Consider the following 6,455-nt stretch of genomic DNA (forward strand, 5'->3'; position numbering starts at 1 on the left):
ATTTTATGTGCCGCGCTATTCACTACCCCTCTTATTAGTTTGTTTGTATTGTATTTGTTACAGATTGACAGAACGCGCCCTTCTGACCTCATAAGGTTGCGACCTGTCGCTCAAAATTAATTTTCTTTAATCTTCGACTTCATCGTAATATCTCAAGCGGTTCCGGAAAATTCTCTAAAGAACTAAAATGGACCAGCAAGAAAATGTTCAGGAAATCTTTGTTCTTAGTTCCGGTTTCCCCATAATATTTCCAAATAATTCTAAAGATAACGAACATTGTCCAGACTTTCCCTTTGATTTTGGATAAGAGCGATATCTTACTTTTTAGAGAATTTTGGTTATTCGCACAACACACTTAATTATGACGTATGAAATGATACCTCCCTTTCAAATCTGACGTTTATTGTTAAATTTTAAGGATTTTTGGGTTTTTAAGAATGAGTCACTGAAATACAGTATAGACTGTCAATTTTAAGATCAGTATGAATGCATTAGCACTGAATCTTATCAAATTCGTTTTAAAACAGGCATCCTTAAATCCTCTGTTCCCCTTCCTTCCATTTTTAAAAGTCAAATTTTAAACGAAAAGGTCTATTACATTGTGACCCTGACTAAAGCCTAATTTCAAATGCAGGGAAATGCTAACTACTATACATAAGATCACATAAGATGCTACCGATAGGATTGGCCGGTAAAACTTTTCACGCGTTATAGGACGCTGGACGACCCACGTTAGTAACCTGGAGAATCGGTCTCGAATTGCTATGGCACCATAGGATATGTGGACGCATTACAATTTCTGGCCAGTTCTCATAATGTCAACAAGAAGGGATTTTTAAAAAACTGCGAGGTGTTGGCAGGAGTAACAACGACTCTTTCAAAACAGAATTATTGGTACCGGTGAATTAGAAGAATTCGAAGCCATATCGAGGGCAACGACTAAGAAAATCCTTCATCTACATAGGCACATGGTGGATGGCCTCATCCGCGTAGCTGTAAAATTTAGGAGCCTGGGTATAACTAAAATGGGAGAACCTATTCCCCGAATCATGAAAGCATCTCTACACAGGTTGGCCTGCAAGCGTTTGCTTTTCTGATAGCCAATGCGTTTGAATTGTTAGTTGCATGCTTTAATTTTTAATTGTTAGGATTACCTGTAAGCCGATTTTACCTTTCTATATCTGCGTCTTTTTATGTACTCTTCCAAGTGGTTCAAGTGATTCAAGATATTAATTATTGTTTGGTTGACGGTCACTGCAACTTTTGTTTGAGATTCGTTGTAACATATAAATCGTATCGAACCCGTATTGGTGCATTCCTTCTAATGTCTAAAGCATATGTGCTTTGCTCGTCCCTTCCGACATTCTATTTACAATTATGTTCTAAACGTTGAAGCACAACAACATGGTCAATCGCCAGAAACAATGAAAAATTTGCAATTAATGATTATTAATAGTACACTCTGTATCATATGTCAAATTCTTCATTGTTTCTGGCGATTGACCATGTTGTTGTGCAAGTCTCGACAAGGTTTGGACGCGAGCTGATCAATCTTTTAATTAGATGGTACAATTGAATTCATTAATGCTTTATTGACGTAGATGTGATATTTATTCGTAATCACTGTACTTATTTTGGAAATCGATGTGGCTTTGAATGTTGAATGAGGGGTATGATTTAGTTTGGGATTCATTGAGGTTTAAGTTCAATTTTAACGTCATAGTTTTGATCAATAGGGATTTATTTTATGTTAGTAGGGGAAATTTAATTTATTTTTAATAAAGTGATTTTTATTGTCGTTGAAGATCAATATATCACTGTTTCCTTATTTGAATTCATCGTTACATTCCTTGTATCTTTCCAGTTTTATACAGGGAGAGTTTTTCAAGGAAGCTAGGTGGCGCTCATCCCTATGAAGAAGCTACGAAGATTTTATGCCTAAACGAATTAACTGAGGTAGGGAATTTCAAGGCATTCTACTTTAACATCCTATCTGGCCGTTTATGCGGTCGGTAAGTTAAAGAACTGCCAACTTAACTTACGTCACAATACATAACTTCGCATAATGCTAATTATGTTGAAATGGAGGAAGCGAATGCGGGGCATTCTTCTTGCTCCCGCATTTCTTCCGATTCAATCCTAAATTTTACCCGCTTAAAAATTCCTCTTGTCTGATTGCAGAGGCCCTAGAAAGCCTGCGCATGTCACCACCGATGCGACGTACCTGTAGTATGATGAAACACGTTGACCTTTTACCTTTTTCATTGCACGTTGTGGTCAATTAATTTAAATTATGTGTGTCATTTAAAAACTCGAAAAGAAAGTTTCTATTGAAAAACCCTCAAATTGCAACAGGTGATCGAATCACTTGTCTTTGGAAGAAGCACTCACAATATCCTCATTTTGACCTACGGTGTATCAGATACTACTAACTAATAATAAATGCTCCCCGTATCGAGACATTTTCAGTAAATATTCAAACATGAACACGAATATAAAGGGATTGCCTAAATGTTAATAGGATTTTTTTTAAATTAATTATAAATGAGTTAGTCGCACTCCAAAAATATTTAACTTGCGTAATTCTGTTAAATTCTTTAATACTTTTTTCTCGAGCGCTTAACAAACACTAAAGTCGAAATTATAAAAGTTGTCTGAAAGTGCCCTTATCTCTATTTACAAATCTCCGACCCTCTCCAACTTTTAGGTCAAAATGAATTTAAAAAAGTTCGACAGCGAATAGGGCGGCGGTGCAGTAAATTCGCTCGGTTATAATTCTCTTATTGTTCGTCGCATTCTTTCAAGGCATCTCAACTTACCAGGTGTCAAATTACGTAGCTACTGAGAACAGACACGGGCTTTTAAGATGGATTTTACCGCGGATGTAAAGTGACAGCATCTCAGCTACGCTAAGGAGTAGAACGTTCCCTCTATTCAGGGCTTAATTCTTTTTTTGATCTACGATGTATTTATTTTGCATTGTAGTGAAGAATGGCAGATCATTTTCCTGAATGTGAAGTCCTAATCCAATTTTCGACATGACAAATGTTTAAACGCCTCCTTTAAAACGTATGTAGTACCTGTCATCTGTGAAAGATCTATAACATTTATTGTAAATTTGTATATGTAAAATTATGCATCCTAAAAACGTATCAGGTATCAGAGATTTTGTCTAAAAGTGGCTATATTTTGCTGTAACATGCTGCATAACGCCTTTAACTTGTCATTTATCTTTCTGTAAAATTAAGTGCCAATTTCGAGCATTTATTATTGTTGAATTTTTATCTATAATGTAGTGTACCTACATCAACAAAAACGCTTTTAGTGAACGTTATTTAAACTTGAAGTAAAAACTATTAGTTAGTGTGCGAGAATTAACAAAACCCTTGCGCACTGTTAAGTAAGTATCGTATCGACAGTATCCACGACTTTTCCTTAACCTACCCATCACGGTCGAGTACGGTACCAATCGTCACTTAATGCGACACCGTTGTCTTTTCTGCTTGAACGAAACTCGTACTGTATACCCATATATACGAAACCATAAACATTTGCAATGTTAAAACGTCTGACATACACGGCTACTACTATAATTGTTCTTTTCTTTGATGAAAATAGTGTCCTTGAACACCACCCACAGATAACTCCAAGTTTCTTCGATAGTCTTTGTCAAGATAGGGGCATTTGTAAAGGTGTCTCCTAATTGATCCTTAGTTCCGGTGTGCTCAACCAATAGCAAGTATCCTTTTCTTGATCCGATCATGGATAAACAAGTACTTCATCTGAACATGCTTGGTTCGAAAATGGAACTCGGGGTTCTTAGTGAGCTTCCTTGCTGATACATTCTGGGAATGGGAATTGTAGAGAAATCATCAGCTCCTTGAACAGTCGAAAAATCTAAATGGTTTCTTTTGAATCGTGGTTAGCCGCTTCACAACAACAACCAATTATTGATCGCGACTTATCCAAGTGAATTTTACAATTACTCCGCTAGTTGATCGTATCGTGTTATGGTAACCAAGCGTTTGTTCCAGCAGCGCGGAGCTTTTTTGAGTTCATACAAGCTTCGTTTGAATCGGCAAACGATTTGTTCCGCCTTCATAGCCTTCGGGCAGCTTCAAGAAAATTTCTTCTACAACGTCTCCAAAAAAGGAACACCGTTGAGACGTCAAACTAACATAGCGCCATCTTTTCTGCAGCTGCAATGGACCACTTCCAAACGTGCAACTGGGCTGAAAGTGCCTAGATAACCAATACCAGGTGTTTGAGCGCATCTGATGACCGGACCAGTGAGGGAGTTTTATCAATTCCCATGCATCGTTCTCGTGCATCGATTTAACTTCTGTGTCCATGGCTGATTTCCACTCTTCGCTTAATTAAAGATCGTAGGCTCGTCTTCTATTTGAACTTCTGCAAAGTTTATGTAACGTACCCCTTTAGCCATTCGGGGATTTTGCGTTCCATAGGATGAAGATTAGGTGCTTTGAAGGTGTTAAGAGATGAAGAAAATAAATCCGAATCGTTACTGGACACGTCATCTGAACTACCCAATTCTTTGTCTGGAATAGACTTGCTGACAAATTCCTTGCCGAAGGTGGCTTGCCCGCGGGTAGTTCGCCGTCCAGACTTCTCCTCAACGGGTTTCTCTTTGCACGATCCTTCTTCACTTCAGCACTTTCGTCATCTTTCACGGGCTAGACAATTTTGTTACCACAGATGCCAACTTTCTCACGAAATCACGCGAAACAGCAACACATACGTTTTCGGGAATGTAAATCCGATATCGCCTTTGGACCTATTTTTCGTCTCTTCTGTGCCGGAAGATGGACATAGTTTTTGGAACCAATCGGTAAATGTTTAATCCGTGCTTTTTGACCAGTTCTTACGACATCTTGTCTGCAATTGGGGATTTTCCCGTTCTCCAGCCGTCGGCGTTGGCATACTTTCAGTACGAGCCATCTCCACGATCGTCCGGTGCTCTCGCTCCACAGCTCCGATCTGTTCGGCAGTTAAGGAGCCGCCAGCACGACATTCTTCTTCAGAATCTCATGCACATCATGATCATCAAACTCTCCACCGTTGCCACCAAGGACCTCCTTAACATGGTGGCTAGGAGTGAGAGCTTTGGCCAGGACCTCGCTCAATGCCTTCTTGACGGAAGATTTTGTCCTTACAACAAAACAATAGCGGTACTTTGAATCCTTGATAGCAACTGTAGCGAACCTCGAGAACGGTCAGGGGAAACGGGTCTTCCAGTGAAACAACCACGGAGGTTTGACAAGTTTATATAATTTTGGGCGACAGGCAAAAAGTAAATAAAAATATAAACTAAAAATAAAATAAGAATACAAGCTTTGTGAATCCTAGAGCACCAGTGGGTATAACCTCTGTCTTGACTAAGAATCTACATACACACAAATGATATTTAATTGCATAAAACAGTAAATAAATTAGCAGCTTTGGGCAAGATTATACTTAACTGAATGCACCTAGGTAACTTAATCTAATGTCATTTACAGGCAGGAAGATGAATACATTAACTAACAGAATTACTGTAGCAAAAATGTACAGCAACGAAAAAGAAAAGACTATTACCGTTTACCTATAGTTTGGCAGCTACTTCAATAATTAACACATTGCATTGCAGAGCATCTGATCGTGAATACCAAGTGGTAGGTGAGTTCCAGCTCAGCAGACATATCAATTATGAATTGGTGAACTCGTACCCCATTAAAAGGTGGGTTTCGGATTGCGATATAGGTAATTCTATGAAATTCGCGTAAAGACGCTTAGATAATTAATTTAAACAATTTTAACGTGACGACTCTGGAATTTATCCATTCAAATCAACTGTTTTCGCGAAGATCGACCTGTCATTTCAACAACAAAAGCAAAAGTGATCTCAATACCAACTACTCCTAACACACTAAAGGTCAGTTTTTTCATCTTTCGATAAATTTATTTGGTAAATAAGTACCGTGAGAACGCTTGTATCGACAATGATATCCATGGAATTTATTCGGAGAGTAAAGTTATCGAGTGGTGAAAAACCGGGACTAGGAATGCATTCCGTCAGTTACACAAACCGAGAGTATGGAACGTTACACAATCAAGTAGCGTCGACCGTTGAAAAATGGCTTCACCAGATAATAGTTTACCATCAGGGACTGAAGTTCGATTTCGGGTTCCGAAAAGTAAGGGACAAGATTTCGAGATATGTCTGGCACGTAGGATACATCATTAAGCGTGAAAACTGTCAACTTGCCGTTGACATAGTTATCTACATTTATGGTTCCGCTACCAAGAGCTTCGATAGTCTCCTTTCCCGCTGACCGTAGCATTCGAATTTACCAGAGAGGTTTTGTAGCCAATGAACCAGTTCAGATTCAGCGTAATGTTTCGAGTGGCAATGACTATTTTCGCTTGAGATGCAGATTTATTGAATTCTTCGAGTT

Source organism: Photinus pyralis, unplaced genomic scaffold (genome assembly GCF_008802855.1).
Source record: "Photinus pyralis isolate 1611_PpyrPB1 unplaced genomic scaffold, Ppyr1.3 Ppyr1.4_LG1, whole genome shotgun sequence".
NCBI classification, from domain to species: domain Eukaryota; kingdom Metazoa; phylum Arthropoda; class Insecta; order Coleoptera; family Lampyridae; genus Photinus; species Photinus pyralis.